This window comes from Arachis hypogaea, chromosome 5 (genome assembly GCF_003086295.3).
Source record: "Arachis hypogaea cultivar Tifrunner chromosome 5, arahy.Tifrunner.gnm2.J5K5, whole genome shotgun sequence".
NCBI classification, from domain to species: domain Eukaryota; kingdom Viridiplantae; phylum Streptophyta; class Magnoliopsida; order Fabales; family Fabaceae; genus Arachis; species Arachis hypogaea.
The window spans coordinates 47,843,046-47,862,978 of NC_092040.1; positions in this window are offsets into that span (position 1 = coordinate 47,843,046).

The window sequence follows — 19,933 nt, forward strand, 5'->3', positions numbered from 1 at the left end:
GATAATAGGGATTCTTACGAAGACAGCCACGGTAGGTTAATCTATCATGGGTAGTTGAATTCTACTCCAATTTTCACATGCCAACACTACAGTCTGTCTATGTCCGTCAGAAGCAAGTCCCCATAACTGAAGAGGCCATTCAACGAGCCTTAAATCTTCCCCCTGCCCCTGAAGGATTAGATGCCTTTCAAGAAGCCTCTGTCCAATTCCAGACATACAAATTTGACTGGGACGTCATTCTCAGAGTTATAGCACAACCTGGCAGCAGATGGATCTATGGATACCGTCGATCCCGACCTAAAGGGATATTGGCTTCAGCATTTACCTTGGAGGTTTGAGTATGGGTGCAGATTATGTCCCACTACATTTTTTCGAGAATTCATGAGTCCTCCTTCACCGCAGACATGACTGTTCTACTCTGGTGTATCCTTACAGACCAGCACCTCAATTTACCAAGACACATCCGGAATGCTATAGGACACGTACAAATTATGGGCAACTTACCTTTTCCCGCCTTGGTTTCAGATCTAGTCTCAGCAGCCGGAGTCTCTTACAGAGCTGGGGATACCAAGACCATACTTCTGCGAAATGATCAGTACGTCCCTAATGGGAAGTATATCAGATCTCTGGCGGCCACGACTAGCCAGCCTGCAGACTCGGCCAGAGATATTCCTTCTCCTTCCACATCACAAGCACCTCCAACAAACCAACTGCTCCATCAGATACTTGAGAGATTGGACCGGCTGGACCGGCAAGGAAAGCGAAGAGAGCGTCGTAACAAGCACTGATTTACATACCTCAAGGAGCTGCTTGTTGGCAACCACCCACCCGAGGAAGATCCAGACTCCACTTCATTTACCAGCACTGGGAGCCATGACGGTCCCGCTTGTAGAGACACTGCTACAAGCCCCTCTTTGTTCCTGACAGATGGCACCGAGGACGGTGCAAAGCTTTAAGTGTGGAGAGATCGGTTAGTACCTGATTTCTGGAGGTAATTTCTCTTCTTTAAACACCAATAAAATCGGATATTTATTTATTTTCTTTTGATTAGGATAGGATAGATTGCATAGTAATAGGTTATTTGCATGCATGATCTATTTGGTTGAAATATAATAAGTTCTTTTTAAAACCCTATTTTTTAAAAATTTCACTAATTTAAAAGAAAATCTTTTCGTTAAAACTTGTTTGAAGTTGTATTTGGAACATAAAATGATAGCTAAAGAACACACAACCCGTGAGATTTCAGCTTAATGACATGGTTGCATTATTCAACCATAATATTTTATTCTTGTGTGTTTTCTTCTCTATGATTGTAATCTTTATTTTGTTCCCTCCTATATGTCCAATAGTTAATGTGTTATATGCATGCATATGATTGAGGCCATTAATTTTTTTAGCTCACTTTTCCAAATAGCCTACCCTTTCAATTACCCTTGTTAGCCACTTCGAGCCTATTAAATCTCATTTGTTCTATATTTTACCACATTACTAGTCTTAAGCGGAAAAATAATTAAATACCCCAATTGAATCATTGGTTAGCTTAAGTTAGAGATTGTGTATCAATTGAGTATGGGAAGATCGTGGGAATATGGGTTAATAAAGGAATATGTCATGATAAAATAAAGGGAATTTGGGTACCTACTGATGAGCGGATAATTTGTATACTTTTTGGCATTGTTTTTAGTATGTTTTTGTTATGATCTAGTTAGTTTTTAGTATATTTTTATTAGTTTTTAGTTAAAATTCACTTTTTTGGACTTTACTATGAGTTTGTGTGTTTTTCTGTGATTTCAGGTATTTTCTGGCTGAAATTGAGGGACCTGAGCAAAAATCTGATTCGGAGACCAAAAAGGACTGCAGATGCTGTTGGATTCTGACCTCCCTGCACTCGAAGTGGATTTTCTGGAGCTACAGAAGCCCAATTGGCGCGCTCTCAACGGCGTTGGAAAGTAGACATCCTGGGCTTTCCAGCAATATATGATAGTCCATACTTTGCCCAAGATTTGATGGCCCAAACCGGCGTTCAAAGTCACCTCAAGAAATCCCAGCGTTAAACGCTGGAACTGGCACCCAAATGGGAGTTAAACGCCCAAACTGGCACCAAAGCTGGCGTTTAACTCCAAGAGGAGTCTCTGCACGAAAAATGCTTCATTGCTCAGCCCAAACACACACCAAGTGGGCCCGGAAGAGGATTTTTATGTCATTTACTCATTTCTGTACACCTTAGGCTACTAGTTTTCTATAAGTAGGACCTTTGACTATTGTATTAGAAATCTTTTGATCACTTTAGATCTCTAGATCATCTTTGGACAATTTTAGTTCTTAGATCATTGGGAGGCTGGCCATTCGGCCATGCCTAGACCTTATGCTTATGTATTTTCAACGGTGGAGCTTCTACACACCATAGATTAAGGTGTGGAGCTCTGCTGTACCTCGAGTATTAATGCAATTACTATTGTTCTTCCATTCAATTCCGCTTGTTCTTATTCCAAGATATCACTTGTTCTTCAACTTGATGAAGGTGATGATTGACGCCCATCACCATTCTCACTCATGAACAAAGTGACTGACAACCACTCTTGTTCTACAAGCATTTGAGGCTTGGTGAATATCTCTTGGATTCTTGATTGCACGATGCATGGTTGATCGCCTGACAACCGAGTGCTCGCCTGACAAACGAGCCAACCATTCCGTGAGATCAGAGTCTTCGTGGTATAGGCAGGACCTGATGGCGGCATTCAAGAGAATCCGGAAGGTCTAAACCTTGTCTGTGGTATTCTGAGTAGGATTCAATGATTGAATGACTGTGACGTGCTTCAAACCTGTAACCTACTAGGTGTTAGTGACAGACGCAAAAGAGTGATTCTATTCCGGTAGGGGAGGGAACCAAACCGGTGATTAGCCGCACTGTGACAGAGTGCATGAGCACTAGTTTTCACTGCGAGGATGGGAGGTAGCTGCTGACAACAGTGAAACCCTACACGAGCTTGCCATGGAAAGGAGTAAGAAGAATTGGATGAAGGCAGTAGGAAAGCAGAGAGACGGAAGGGAAGGCATCTTCATACGCTTATCTGAAGTTCCTACCAATGAATTACATAAGTATCTCTATCTTTACCTTTGTGTTATTTTCGTTCATCACTATATCCATTTGAGTTTGCCTGACTAAGATTTACAAGATGACCATAGCTTGCTTCAATACTAACAATCTCCGTGGGATCGACCCTTACTCACGTAAGGTTTATTACTTAGACGACCCAGTGCACTTGCTGGTTAGTTGTGCGAAGTTGTGTAATGCCATGGTATTGAGCTACCACGTTTTTGGAGCCATTACCGGGGATTATGAGAGTTGTGAAAAAAAGTATTGTTCACAATTTCGCGCACCAAGTTTTTGGCGCCGTTGCCGGGGATTATGAGAGTTGTGAAAAAGTATTGTTCACAATTTCGCGCACCAAGTTTTTGGCGCCGTTGCCGGGGATTGTTGAGTTTGGACAACTGACGGTTCATCTTGTTGCTTAGATTAGGTATTTTTTCTTCAGAGTTCTTAAGAATGAATTCTAGTGTTTCAAGGTGATGTTCTTATCATCACCAAAGCTGATTGATCTTCATCAATTTAGCTCTTGAATGCAATGTCCTGCTGAAGCTTGGCCGGCCATGTCTAATTTATTTAGACTAAAGCTTTAGACTAACATTGCATGATTCCTGGAATTCTCATTAAGAATTTTGATACCTTTATTTTCTTTTTCTACATAATTTTCGAAAAATCCAAAAAAAAATTATAAAATCATAAAATCCAAAAATATTTCTTTTTTGAGTCTAGAGTCTCATCTTAAGTTTAGTGTCAATTGCATGTTTCTGTTCTTATTGCATTCATGCATGTGTCCTCATTGATTTTCAAGTAATTCTTGATAATTTTCGTGCTCTGATCTTTGAATTCAATTGACTTGAGTGTTTTGTGTGTCTCATATGCATTTTCATTTTGTTAGTGTCAGTACAAACTGCTAAGTTTGGTGTTTTGCATGCATTGTTATTTGATTCTTGTTGCATTTTGATTTTTCCTTATTATTAAAAATCCAAAAATATCCTTAATTTGAGTTTTTTCAAGTCAATAATACAGAGAATTGAAGATTCAGAACATACAGCAGAGGAATTGCACAGAAAAAGCTGGGCGTTCAAAACGCCCAGTGAAGAAGGACAGACTGGCGTTTAAACGCCAGCCAGGGTTCCTGGTTGGGTGTTTAACGCCCAAAAAGGTAGTGCATTGGGCGTTAAACGCCAGAATGTGCACCATTCTGGGCGTTTAACGCCAGGATGGCACAAGGGGGAGGATTTTGTTTCCAAATCAATTTTTTTTTTCAAGTTTTCAAAGTTTTTCAAAATCAAATCTTTTTCAAATCATATCTTTTCAATCAAATGTTTTCAAAATCAATTTCTTTCCTTTTTCAAGATACTTACTAACAATTAATGATTTGATTGAACATTTTTTGCCTTTTCTGTTGAGGAAGGTTTTATGTTTGAATCATATCTTTTCTTGTTAGGCAAGTCATTAATTTTTAAAATCATCTCTTTTCAAATTGTTTTCAAATCATATCTTTTAAAATTGTTTTCAAATCATATCTTTTTAATCACATCTTTTTCAAAATAAGTTTTCAATCAAATCTTTTTAATTTCTAATTTCAAAATCTTTTTCAAAAATCACTTGATTTCTTTTCCACTCTTATTTTCGAAAATCAATTAAGTGTTTTTCAAAATGTTTTCAAAATCTTTTACTTAAATTTTCGAAAATTACTTCTCTTCTTCTCACATCCTTCTATTTATGGACTAACACTATTCCTTAATGCAAAATTCGAACTCCATTTTCTCTGTTAAGTTCGAATTTTCCACTTCTGTCTTCTATTCTTCTTTTCCTCTGACACCTAAAGGAATCTCTATACTGTGACATAAAGGATTCCATATTTTCTTGTTCCCTTCTCTTTCTTATGAGCAGGAGCAAAGACAAAGGCATTCTTGTTGAGGCTGATCCTGAACCTGAAAGGACCTTGAAGAAAAAGCTAAGAGAAGCCAAAGCACAACTCTCTTTAGAGCACCTGGACGAACTCTTCAAGGAAGAAGAACAAATGGCAGCCGAAAACAACAACAATGCCAACAATGCAAGGAAGGTGCTGGGTGACTTTACTGCACCTACTCCCGACTTCTATGGGAGAAGCATCTCTATCCCTGCCATTGGAGCAAACAACTTTGAGCTTAAGCCTCAATTAGTTTCTCTAATGCAACAGAATTGCAAGTTCCATGGACTTCCATTGGAAGATCCTCATCAGTTTTTAGCTGAGTTCTTGCAAATCTGTGACACAGTCAAGACTAATGGGGTTGACCCTGAGGTCTACAGACTGATGCTATTCCCTTTTGCTGTAAGAGACAGAGCTAGAACATGGTTGGATTCTCAACCTAAAGAAAGCCTGGACTCTTGGGAAAAGCTAGTCAATGCCTTCTTGGCAAAGTTCTTCCCACCTCAAAAATTGAGTAAGCTAAGAATGGAAGTCCAAACCTTCAGACAGAAGGAAGGAGAATCCCTCTATGAAGCTTGGGAAAGATACAAACAATTGATCAGAAAGTGTCCCACTGACATGCTTTCTGAATGGAGCATCATAGGTATTTTCTATGATGGTCTCTCTGAACTATCCAAGATGTCTTTGGATAGCTCTTCTGGAGGATCTCTTCATCTGAAGAAGACGCCTACTGAAGCTCAAGAACTGATTGAAATGGTTGCAAATAACCAATTCATGTACACTTCTGAAAGAAATCCTGTGAACAATGGGACTAGTCAGAAGAAAGGAATTCTTGAGATTGACACTCTGAATGCCATATTGGCTCAGAATAAAATATTGACTCAACAAGTCAATATGATTTCTCAAAGTCTGTCTGGGATGCAAAATGCACCAAGCAGTACTAAGGAAGCTTCATCTGAGGAAGAAGCTTATGATCCTGAGAACCCTTCAATAGAAGAGGTGAATTACATGGGAGAACCCTATGGAAACACCTACAATCCTTCATGGAGGAATCATCCAAATCTTTCATGAAAGGATCAACAGAGACCTCAACAAGGTTTCAATAACAATAATGGTGGAAGAAACAGGTTTAGCAATAGCAAGCCCTTTCCATCATCTTCTCAGCAACAGACAGAGAGTTCTAAGCAGAATACCTCTGACTTGGCAACCATGGTCTCTGATCTAATCAAAACCACTCAAAGTTTCATGACTGAAACTAGATCTTCCATTAGGAATTTGGAAGGACAAGTGGGTCAGCTGAGCAAGAAAATTACTGAACTTCCTCCAAGCACTCTCCCAAGCAATACTGAAGAAAACCCAAAAGGAGAGTGCAAGGCCATCAACATGGCCGAATTCTGAGAGGAAGAAGAGGCAGTGAACGCCATTGAGGAAGACCTCACTGGACGTCCACTGACCTCCAATGAGTTCCCTAATGAGGAACCATGGGAATCTGAGGCTCAAAATGAGACCATAGAGATTCCATTGGACTTACTTCTGCCATTCATGAGCTCTGATGAGTATTCCTCCTCTGAAGAGGATGAGTATATCACTGAAGAGCAAGTTGCTAAATACCTTGGAGCTATCATGAAGCTAAATGACAAGTTACTTGGAAATGAGACTTGGGAGGATGAACCCCCTTTGCTCACCAAAGAACTGGATAACTTGTCTAGGCAGCAATTGCCTCAAAAGAGGCAGGACCCTGGGAAGTTTTCTATACCTTGTACCATAGGCACCATGACCTTCAAGAAGGCCTTGTGTGACTTAGGATCAAGTGTAAACCTCATGCCCCTCTCTGTAATGGAGAAATTAGGGATCTATGAGGTACAAGCTGCAAAAATCTCACTAGAGATGGCAGACAACTCAAGAAAATAAGCCTATGGACTTGTAGAGGATGTTCTGGTCAAGGTTGAAGACCATTACATCCCTACTGATTTCATAGTCCTAGAGACTGGGAAATGCATGGATGAATCCATCATCCTTGGCAGACCCTTCCTAGCCACAGCAAAGGCTGTGATTGATGTTGATAGAGGAGAGTTGATCATTCAAGTGAATGAAGAGTCCTTGGTGTTTAAGGCCCAAGGATATCCCTCTGTCATCATGGAGAGGAAGCATGAAGAGCTTCTCTCAAAACAGAGCCAAACAGTGCCCCCACAGTCAAACTCTAAGTTAGGTGTTGGGAGGCCACAACCAAATTCTAAGTTTGGTGTTGGGAAGTTCCAACACGGTTCTGAGCATTTCTGAGGCTCCATGAGAGTCCTCTGTCAAGCTAGTGACAATAAAGAAGCGCTTGTTGGGAGGCAACCCAATGTTTTATAATTAATTATTTTCTTTTGTTATTTTATCTTTTTTGTAGGTTGATGATCATAAGAAGTCACAAAAACAATGAAAAAAGCAAAAACAAAATGAAAAACAGGAAGAAAAACAGCACACCCTGGAGGAAGATGCTGCTGGCGTTCAAACGCCAGTCAGCCTAGCAGTTGGGCGTTTAACGCCCAGTTTGGCACCATTCTGGGCGTTTAACGCCAGAAAGGGGCACCAGACTGGCGTTAAACGCCAGTAAAGGGCAAGAACCTGGCGTTAAACGCCAGGAATGGGCACCAGCCCGGCGTTTAACGCCAGAATTGGCTCAAAACGTGGATTTTGATGCCATTTGGTGCAAGGATGCCTTTTCCTTGACACCACAGGATCTGTGGACCCCACAGGACCCTACCATCACTCTCTCTCTTCTTCCCCCATTCACCAATCACCTCAACACCTCTTCCCCAAAAACCCTTCACCTATCAAATCCCATCTTTCTCTTCACCACTCACATCCATCCTTCATAAATCCCCACCAACCTCACCCTTCAAATTCAAACCACTTTCCCTCCCAAACCCACCCATAATGGCCGAACCTTTACCCCCCTCTCTCCTATATATACCCTTCTTCAACCCTTCATTTTCACACAACCTAAACACCACTTCTCCCCCTCTTTGGCCGAACACACCACCATCTCCCTCTTCCTCATTTCTTCTTCTTCTACTCTCTTCTTTCTTCTTTTGCTCGAGGACGAGCAAACATTTTAAGTTTGGTGTGGTAAAAGCGTTGCTTTTTCGTTTTTCCATAACCATTATGGCATCCAAGGCCGGAAAAACCTCTAAAAAGAGGAAAGGGAAGGCAAAAGCTTCCACCTCCGAGTCATGGGAGATGGATAGATTTCTCTCAAGGGTGCATCAAGACCACTTCTATGAAGTTGTGGCCTTGAAGAAGGTGATCCCCGAGGTCCCTTTTTCACTCAAAAAGGGTGAATATCCGGAGATCCGCCATGAGATCCGAAGAAGAGGTTGGGAAGTTCTTACCAACCCCATTCAACAAGTCGGAATCTTGATGGTTCAAGAGTTCTATGCCAATGCATGGATCACCAAGAACCATGACCAAAGTGTGAACCCAAATCCAAAGAATTATCTTACTATGGTTCGGGGGAAATACTTGGATTTTAGTCCGGATAGTGTGAGGGTGGCGTTCAACTTGCCTATGATGCAAGGAGATGAACATCCTTACACTAGAAGGGTCAACTTTGATCAAAGGTTGGACCAAGTCCTCACAGTTATATGTGAAGAGGGCGCACAATGGAAGCAAGATTCAAGAGGAAAGCCGGTCCAATTGAGAAGGCATGACCTCAAGCCCGTGGCTAGAGGATGGTTAGAGTTCATACAACGCTCAATCATTCCCACTAGCAACCGGTCCGAAGTTACCATAGATCGGGCTATCATGATCCATAGCATCATGATTGGAGAAGAAATAGAGGTTCATGAGGTCATAGCTCAAGAACTCTATAAGGTGGCGGACAAGACCTCCACCTTGGTAAGGTTAGCCTTTCCTCATCTCATTTGTCACCTCTGTTATTCAGTTGGAGTTGACATAGAGGGAGACATCCCCATTGATGAGGACAAGCCCATCACCAAGAAAAGGATGGAGTACACAAGAGATCCTACTCATCATGAGATCCCTGAGATTCCTCAAGGGATGAATTTTCCTCCACAAAACTATTGGGAGCAACTACACACCTCCCTAGGAGAGTTGAGTTCCAACATGGGACAACTAAGGGTGGAGCATCAAGAACACTCCATCATCCTTCATGAGATTAGAGAAGATCAAAGAATCATGAGGGAGGAGCAACAAAGACAAGGAAGAGATATTGAGGAGCTCAAGCACTCCATAGGATCTTCAAGAGCAAGGAAGAGCCGCCATCACTAAGGTGGACCCGTTCCTTGATTTCCTTGTTATTTATTCTTCTGTTTTTCGAAAATTTATGCTTATGTTTATCCATGTTTGTGTCTTGTGATCATTAGTGTCTTAGTGTCTATGCCTTAAAGTTATGAATGTCCTATGAATCCATCACCTTTCTTGAATAAAAATGTGCTTAATTGAAAAAGGAAGAATTGCATGAATTTTGAATTTTATAACAGTTTAATTATTTTGATGTGGTGGCAATATTTTTGTTCTCTGAATGTATGCTTAAACAGTGCATATGTATCTTGAATTTGTGGTTCATGAATGTTGGCTCTTGAAAGAATGATGAAAAAGGAGACATGTTACTGAGGATCCGAAAAATCATTAAAATGATTCTTGAAGCAAGAAAAAGCTATTCAAAAAAAAAAGAGAAAAATCGAAAAAAAAAAGAAAAAAGAAAAGAAAACGAAAAAAATAGAGAAATAAGAGTTGTGATCCAAGGCAAATAAGAGTGTGCTTAAGAACCCTGGACACCTCTAATTGGGGACTTTAGCAAAGCTGAGTCACAATCTGAAAAGGTTCACCCAATTATGTGTCTGTGGCATGTATGTATCCGGTGGTAATACTGGAAGACAGAGTGCTTTGGGCCACAGCCAAGACTCAATAAATAGCTATGTTCAAGAATCATCATACTTTACTAAGAGAATCATTAACACTATCTGGACTCTGAGTTCCTAAAGAAGCCAATCATTCTGAATTTCAAAGGATAGAGTGAGATGCCAAAACTATTCAGAGGCAAAAAGTTAAAAGCCCCGCTCATCTAATTAATACTGATCTTCACAGATGTTTTTGGAATTCATTGCATATTCTCTTCTTTTTATCTTGTTTGATTTTTAGTTGCTTGGGGACAAGCAACAATTTAAGTTTGGTGTTGTGATGAGCGGATAATTTGTATACTTTTTGGCATTGTTCTTAGTATGTTTTTGTTATGATCTAGTTAGTTTTTAGTATATTTTTATTAGTTTTTAGTTAAAATTCACTTTTCTGGACTTTACTATGAGTTTGTGTGTTTTTCTGTGATTTCAGGTATTTTCTGGCTGAAATTGAGGGACCTGAGCAAAAATCTGATTCGGAGACCAAAAAGGACTGCAGATGCTGTTGGATTCTGACCTCCCTGCACTCGAAGTGGATTTTCTGGAGCTACAGAAGCCCAATTGGCGCGCTCTCAACGGCGTTGGAAAGTAGACATCCTGGGCTTTCCAGCAATATATGATAGTCCATACTTTGCCCAAGATTTGATGGCCCAAACCGGCATTCAAAGTCACCTCAAGAAATCCCAGCGTTAAACGCTGGAACTGGCACCCAAATGGGAGTTAAACGCCCAAACTGGCACCAAAGCTGGCGTTTAACTCCAAGAGGAGTCTCTGCACGAAAAATGCTTCATTGCTCAGCCCAAACACACACCAAGTGGGCCCGGAAGAGGATTTTTATGTCATTTACTCATTTCTGTACACCTTAGGCTACTAGTTTTCTATAAGTAGGACCTTTGACTATTGTATTAGAAATCTTTTGATCACTTTAGATCTCTAGATCATCTTTGGACAATTTTAGTTCTTAGATCATTGGGAGGCTGGCCATTCGGCCATGCCTAGACCTTATGCTTATGTATTTTCAACGGTGGAGCTTCTACACACCATAGATTAAGGTGTGGAGCTCTGCTGTACCTCGAGTATTAATGCAATTACTATTGTTCTTCCATTCAATTCCGCTTGTTCTTATTCCAAGATATCACTTGTTCTTCAACTTGATGAAGGTGATGATTGACGCCCATCACCATTCTCACTCATGAACAAAGTGACTGACAACCACTCTTGTTCTACAAGCATTTGAGGCTTGGTGAATATCTCTTGGATTCCTAATTGCACGATGCATGGTTGATCGCCTGACAACCGAGTGCTCGCCTGACAAACGAGCCAACCATTCCGTGAGATCAGAGTCTTCGTGGTATAGGCAGGACCTGATGGCGGCATTCAAGAGAATCCGGAAGGTCTAAACCTTGTCTGTGGTATTCTGAGTAGGATTCAATGATTGAATGACTGTGACGTGCTTCAAACCTGTAACCTATTGGGTGTTAGTGACAGACGCAAAAGAGTGATTCTATTCCGGTAGGGGAGGGAACCAAACCGGTGATTAGCCACACTGTGACAGAGTGCATGAGCACTAGTTTTCACTGCGAGGATGGGAGGTAGCTGCTGACAACAGTGAAACCCTACACGAGCTTGCCATGGAAAGGAGTAAGAAGAATTGGATGAAGGCAGTAGGAAAGCAGAGAGACGGAAGGGAAGGCATCTTCATACGCTTATCTGAAGTTCCTACCAATGAATTACATAAGTATCTCTATCTTTACCTTTGTGTTATTTTCGTTCATCACTATATCCATTTGAGTTTGCCTGACTAAGATTTACAAGATGACCATAGCTTGCTTCAATACTAACAATCTCCGTGGGATCGACCCTTACTCACGTAAGGTTTATTACTTGGACGACCCAGTGCACTTGCTGGTTAGTTGTGCGAAGTTGTGTAATGCCATGGTATTGAGCTACCACGTTTTTGGAGCCATTACCGGGGATTATGAGAGTTGTGAAAAAAAGTATTGTTCACAATTTCGCGCACCAAGTTTTTGGCGCCGTTGCCGGGGATTATGAGAGTTGTGAAAAAGTATTGTTCACAATTTCGCGCACCACCTACTCATGTAAGACCAGAAAAATTAAAAATCCATGTGCATTGATAATGTTATGTTTATTTTTATATTTAAAAAAAAATATTCAAGTAATTAAGTAAATAAATAAATAAATAAGGGGACAAAATTACCCCAATGCTAAGTTAAGTTAATAAAAAGATCAATGCATAGATGGTAAAAAAATTAAAAGAAAAGGGTGATGCATGAGTATATAATGCAAAAGTGAGAATTTTGGGTAGCTAGGCATGATTTAAGAAGAACATAGAGTATGTATAGGTAAGAGCTTAGGTTAATCAAAGGATTCAATTTATAGCTCACTTAACTATATATATATCCTCACCTTTAGCTTGGCCCCATTACAACCTTGAAAAGACCTCATGATGTTTGCATTGGTACATTAATTATTTGTTGATTAAGTTAGGTGAAGAACAAAATTTAGAAAACATGACTAGAGAAAAGTAGAGTGATTACCCTATACACTTGAGTGATTAGAGTGCACATACACCATCAGTGAGGGTTCAATGCTTAATTCTATGTTCCTTGCTTTCATGAGCTGTCTTCTCACAGGTTTACCTGTCTTTTACTGTATAATTTTAATTAGTGAAATTTAATTTATGTTTGTCTTGAAGAACTTATTTGCTTTTAACCAAATAGACAAAATCATCTTAGCATATAGTTGCATTCATAGGTTGCATTGCATTGCATGAGTCTTACTTTTCCCTACTTGTTTATTTTATCTCCTTGAGCTAAGCATGAGGACATGCTAATGTTTAAGTATGAAGAGGTTGATAAACCACTATTTTATGGTTTATCTTGTGTTTAATTGAGTGGTTTTATCAAATCTTTACCCACTTATTCATATGAACTGCATGATTTTACAATCCCTTCCTAAGTTTGTTCTATGGTTGAAAACTTGCTTCCTAGAGATCTTTAATTTGTGTATTTCAATTCTCCTTTATACCATTCGATGCCGTGATCTGTGTGTTAAGTGTTTCAGGCTTCACAGGGCAGGAATGACTTAGAGAATGGAGAGGAAGCTTGAAAAAATGGAAGGAACACAAGAAATTAAGGAGATAACCAGTGAGCATCGACGCGAGCACATGGCTTATGAGAGCGCACGGAATGGAGAAAATTGCAGTGACGCGTGCGCGTGCCTGACACGTACGCGTGACTTGTGTGATCTGCAGAAATAACAGAAAATGCTGGGGGCAATTTCGGGCCGAGCTTTGACCCAGTTTTCGGCTCAGAAACACAGAATAAAGCCAGAGAACGTGCAGAGACTCAAGACACATAAATACACATTATCATTAGGATAATTTTAGGATTTTAGTTCTGAATCTAGAGAGGAACTACTCTTCCTCTAGGTTCTCTTTACATTTATAGTTTATTAGTTCTATGCTTTTTGCCTCAGATATTGAAGAGTCATCACCTCTGTTGAAGATACTATTCTAGTTTGTTTCCTTACTTGCTCTTTTATTTATTCCATATTCTTAATTCTTGTTTAAAGTTGTAATTGGATTATTTTTATGGATTGTTGATACAGAGGATTACTTTTATTTTTAATTAACTTTCAAGTCTCTATTTTATTTAATTTATTATGTCTTCTTCTTATATTTTTCTGAGTATTATATTCATGTCAATGGAGTAGATTCCCTACTTGACATGGGGGTTGATTAAAAGGAGACACTTGAGTTAGAAGGCTTAAGTGAAGATTAAACTGGAAGTTGTTGGCTAGTTCTGTAATTACTAACGCTAGACCTTCCCAAGGGAGAGGACTAGGATTTGTGAATAAGAGTTAGCTCAATCACTTGACTTTCCTTTATCTAGTAAGGGTTAACTAAGTGAAAACAACAACCTTTTTGATACTACACCTAAAAGATCCCAACAAGGATAGAACTTCCATTTGATCATTCCCCCAGTCAAGGCCTTTTTATTTAGAATATTAATAGTTATTCTTAGTTTTTATTTCTTTAATTTACAACTATTTAATTGCTCATTATCCAACTCAACTCTCTTAAACCCCCTAATTAATAAATTAGCATTCTCTATGCAACTCGTTGGGAGACGACCTGGGACTCATACTCCCAGTATTTTATTTCTAAAATTTTGTGACAACTCTTTTAAATTGATACGCGGAATCTTCATTGGTTAAGAGCTATACTTGCAACGCTGTTTTCTCTATAAATCTCTATAAACTCTTGATCGGTGATTTTCCGCCACGTCAATTATGTCTACCAAAAACAATATATATATATATATATATATATATATATATATATTCTATAATTTCACAACTAAAAAGGTTCAGGAACATATTGATGATACATTTACCAAGCATAATAATTTTACTCAAACCACTATATTGTATGCTCAAAATAATTTAGAACAATTATTGAGTCATATATTTATTGGTAAAAGGCTTAAATCCTACTTATTATATGTAAGTGAACTACTCTACCTATCTAAATCCTACTTATTTAGTCTGTATCTAAGTCATTACATTTAGATAACATCCCCAAATAATGTGGGACTGTAGCAATAAAAAAAAGTCTATGTGTGCATGGTTAATTTCAAATGCACTGAAGAAAATATTCAGCGTTTCAATCTTTACTATATATAATTAAATCCAAATTTTTCAAGCATATTTTGAATCATTGCCAATAATTGTCTATTAATTATATCAAATGTTCACAAAACCATGTTTAAAAATACTACTATTTCACACACACACATAAAAATACAAGCTGCCATATTATATAGGGGAATTTTTGTTTTGGTGAAAAGTTAATTTCATTGAAGAGACAAGTTTTTAATTAAAAAATAATTTCCATTCTATTAAAACCGAATTTCAATGTGTACAGGATATGGTTGGTAGAGACGGGGATCGCGGTCGTGGTCGTGGCCGTGGCCGAGGCCGAGGCCAAAAGGGTTATCCAGCTATTGTACATATCTCTGGTAAAGACGGAGATCGTGGCCATGGCCGAGGCCGAAAGGGGAGGCCTAGGCTTTTTACTGGTCGCCTGCTTGACTTACATGCAGATGCATACACTCTCGTTGGGTCATCATCAGGCACGACTGTTCCGACTAGTGGGAGACCGCCACCTATTGCTACTACTACCCCCTCTCGTCAAGAGCCTCAGATACACATGATGCCTACTCCGGGTGCACCAAGATCATGCGCTCAACAAGCCAATGAACATCCCGACACTACCTCAAATGGTGTGCAGAGTGATCCAGCTATTGTAGCTCCCAGTTGAGCAGGATCTTGTGGGGAAAAACAAACCACATCTACTGGTACCCAAGATACTCAGGGTCCAGGAACATCCACTGCCACTGGTCACTCCGCACAAGTGCTCTTAAGCTTAGATATGATGGTGCCAAATGGTTTGTTATTTGCTTTAAATTTTATGAATAGCATGTCTCATTTTTATGAAATAACGTCTTTATAATTAGTTAGAATCTAGGCTTGCTGATATAAACTTCTACTAATCATTGGCCAAGGAATATACACAATAATCCCTCTGATCTCCTCTTTTAGTTTAAATTAATGTTGGTGGTAGGTCAGATATAGATATTGATGATATCAGCTAATGTCCCTTTCTATATATTATGAGATTTTATTGTGAAAACTTGCTGGGACCTCACGTTTTTACTAGAAATTCAAGAGTCTTCTTCCAAACTTAAAAGCTATTTTTCATTTTTCTTTTTCAATTACATTGTTCCTATGATTATGAAAATTGTCTATCACACTGAACAGATATACCTTGGAATTATTGATGTAGTTGGCACCCACATAAGCCTAGCTTGAAGCGCATTTTTCAGGTTTTTAAAGAAAATTACAACCAGTCTTGGCTGAGTTTTGATGAGGCAGATGATGATACTCGAAAAATATGGTGGACAGAATGGAGGATAAATTTTATCTATCTTATTTTACATATTTTACAATCTTATATATTATAGTATGTTATATAATAGCAAGATGTTATTTCTTTTTTTAAAATAGAAATGCTTTAACATTCTTGATACGGAAGAGGATGACATCTATCAAGCTTGGAGGTTTAGGGCAGCCAAACGCCTACGAGGTATCCTCCATGCCATTCGCAAAAAAGGAACCCGTCCATATTGGAAACTACCAGAAGTTCTTGGTGAATTGATGAGACGTTGGGACACTGATGCCTATAGGCAATTACAGGCGAGAAATACAGCTGCTAGAAAATCAACTTGAGGCACCTCTCTTCACATTGCAGGAGGCACCACCTTTCCAAAAGCGAGGTTACGCTTGGTAATTTGTTTATTATCGAAATTTGTTAGCACCTGCATTTAGAACTAGATATGAGATTGAAATGATTTAGAATCTAGTTTGTTGATGTTTATGAATACTTCTTACAAAAAATATGTAATATGGTTTGATGCACTGTTTTTCTCATTGTTCCTTAGTATGTTTGTCCTAGCTTGAACAACTAGCTGAAGTAGGATTTTTATTGGAGAGACACATTCTTGTTCTATTTAATTTTTTGATAGATTTTGAGAGATAGAAATAATGATATCTACCACTCTGATGATGGATGAGATGCTAACAATTAAAGATTATAAATAATGTTATATGTATGAATGGGCCTACCTAGTCTCACTATTTTGTGAAGTTCTGGAGATATTCATGCCAAAATAAAATCTATTAATGAGGAATCTAGAATCAAATTAACTAGTTTAAAAGCAATGAACCTGCTGTGTGTAATAAATGGTACCTTCTTAACTAAGAATGAGCTGGGAAGTTGGTCAACACTCATGGAGAGGCACGGGATCACTCTTGTCAGCTCTTGTTCTACTAGTTCTCCTTTGTAGTATTTATCTTTACTTTACTGTCACATTAGGAGCCAGTCAACACTCATGGAGAAAGCTTCATGTCATATGCAGCATCTTACAACTTTTGTTGCCAAGGATAAAATGAAACATCATTGACATTTGTGATTTGAATATTATTTTTGGTGGAGATTGTGTTAGGTGACATGAAATGGAAACATCCTCAGGTAATCATTGTATTATATGTATACATAGTATTTATCTTGGTTATTATTAACACAAATACATACAGATCCCTTGATTGTTTCCTTTATACTGATTGTTCTAATCTAACTAATTATTCAAGAACCTTATTTGACTAGTAATAATGCAAAAGTTGAGTTTTTTTTCTAAACCTTGACAATAATATCAACTTCTTTCTTTTGATTATTACTTATATTATGTAGAATCAATCGCTTGGAAGACCATCACGTATGGATGAATTTTTTGAGCACACCCATACTCGGAAAGAGGATAGGACTCAATGGGTTGATGAACACTCCCAAACGGCAAAGGTAACTTACCTATTTTCATTGTAATTTCTTTTTGTGTAACTTAGAATGTGCAAAAAGAAATGACTTAATACTTTCCTTTATTGTAATTTTGGACTTATTTTTGTCACATATCTTCTTAACTTTTGCATTATTATTGATACTTAAAGTAGTTTACCAATCATTGTAGGAGACATTTCAAGAACGCATGTTTCAGGCTGAGTGGTGGACGAAATTGTGATCATCAACAATAGCTCCAAAGACTTGGTGCTCTCAAACATAAATCACACTTTGTCATAACTCTGCGCAACTAACCAGCAAGTGTATTGGGTCATCCAAGTAATACCTTACGTGAGTAAGGGTCGATCCCACAGAGATTGTTGGTATGAAGCAAGTTATGGTCATCTTGTAAATCCCAGTCAGGCGGATTCAACTATATTAAGAGATTATTGGATTTTTGAATAATAATAATAAATTTAAATAGAAAATAAAGATAGAGTTACTCATGTAATTCAATGATGGGAATTTCATATAAGTGTATGGAGGTGCTGTGTTCCTTCTGAATCTCTGCTTTCCTACTGCTTTTATCCAATCTTTGTAACTCCTTTCTATGGCAAGCTGTATGTAGGGCATCACCGTTGTCAATGGCTACATCCCATTCTCTCAGTGAAAATGGTCCAAATGCTCTGTCACAGCATGACTAATCATTTGTCGGTTCTCGATCATGTTGGAATAGAATCTATTGATTCTTTTGTGTTTGTCATCACGCCCAACAATCGCGAGTTTGAAGCTCGTCACAGTCATTCAATTCTGGAATCCTACTCGGAATACCACAGACAAGGTTAGACTTTCCGAATTTCCATGAATGCCGCCATCAATTCTAGCTTATACCACGAAGATTCTGATTAAGGAATCCAAGAGATATGCGCCCGGTCTAAGGTAGAACGGAAGTGGTTGTCAGTCACGTGTTCATAGGTGAGAATGATGATGAGTGTCATGGATCATCACATTCATCATGTTGAAGTGCAATGAATATCTTAGAATAAGAATAAGTCGAATTGAATAGAAAATAGTAGTACTCACATTGAAACTTGAGGTACAGCAGAGCTCCACACCCTTAATCTATGGTGTGTAGAAACTCCACCGTTGAAAATACATAAGTGATGAAGGTCCAGGCATGACCGAATGGCCAGCCCCCAAAGTATGATGTGAATTCGAAAATAAAGGAGAAGGACCCGATAAGTGGTCAAAAGACTAGATAGTCAAAAGACATCTAATAAACTAGTAAAAAGTTCTATTTATACTAAACTAGCTACTAGGGTTTACAGAAGTAAGTAATTGATGCATAAATTCACTTCCGGGGCCCACTTGGTGTGTGCTTGGGCTGAGCTTGATCTATCCACGAGCTGAGGCTTCTCTTGGAGTTGAACGCCAAGTTGTAACGTGTTTTGGGCGTTCAACTCTGGTTCGTGACGTGTTTCTGGCGTTTGACTCCAGAATGCAGCATGGAACTGGTGTTGAGCGCTAGTTTACGTCATCTAATTACAAATAAAGTATCGACTATTATATATTGCTGGAAAGCTCTGGATGTCTACCTTTCAACGCCGTTAATAGCGCGCCATTTGGAGTTCTGTAGCTCCAGAAAATCCATTTTGAGTGTAGGGAGGTCAGATTCCAACATCATCATCAGTCCTTTGTCAGCCTCCTATCAGAGTTTTGCTCAGCCAGAAAATACCTGAAATCATAGAAAAACACACAAACTCATAGTAAAGTCCAGAAATGTGAATTTAGCATAAAAACTAATGAAAACATCCCTAAAAGTAACAAGATCATACGAAAAACTATCTAAAAACAATGCCAAAAAGCGTATAAATTATCCGCTCATGACAACACCAAAATTAAATTGTTGCTTATGACCCAAGAAACTAAAGATCAATTAGGATAAAAAGAAGAGAATATACTATAAATCCTAAAATATCAATGAATATTAATTCTAATTAGATGAGCGGGACTTGTAGCTTTTTGCTTCTGAATAGTTTTGGCATCTCACTTTTTCCTTTGAAGTTTAGAATGATTGGCTTCTATAGGAACATAGAATTTCAGATAGTGTTATTGATTCTCCTAGTTAAGTTTGTTGATTCTTGAACACAGATACTTTTATGAGTCTTGGCCGTGGCCCTAAGCATTTTGTTTTCCAGTATTACCACCGGATACATAAATGCCACAAACACATGACTGGGTGAACCTTTTCAGATTGTGACTCAGCTTTGCTAGAGTCCCCAGTTAGAGGTGTCCAGAGCTCTTAAGCACACTCTTTTTGCTTTGGATCACAACTTTAACCACTCAGTCTCAAGCTTTTCACTTGGACCTGCATGCCACAAGCACATGGTTAGGGACAGCTTGATTTAGCCGCTTAGGCCTGGATTTTATTTCCTTGGGCCCTCCTATCCATTGATGCTCAAAGCCTTGGATCCTTTTTACCCTTGCCTTTTGGTTTTAAGGGCTATTGGCTTTTTCTGCTTGCTTTTTCTTTTTCTTTCTAAATTTTTTTTCACAAGCTTTGGCTTTTTCACTGCTTTTTCTTGCTTCAAGAATCAATTTTCATGATT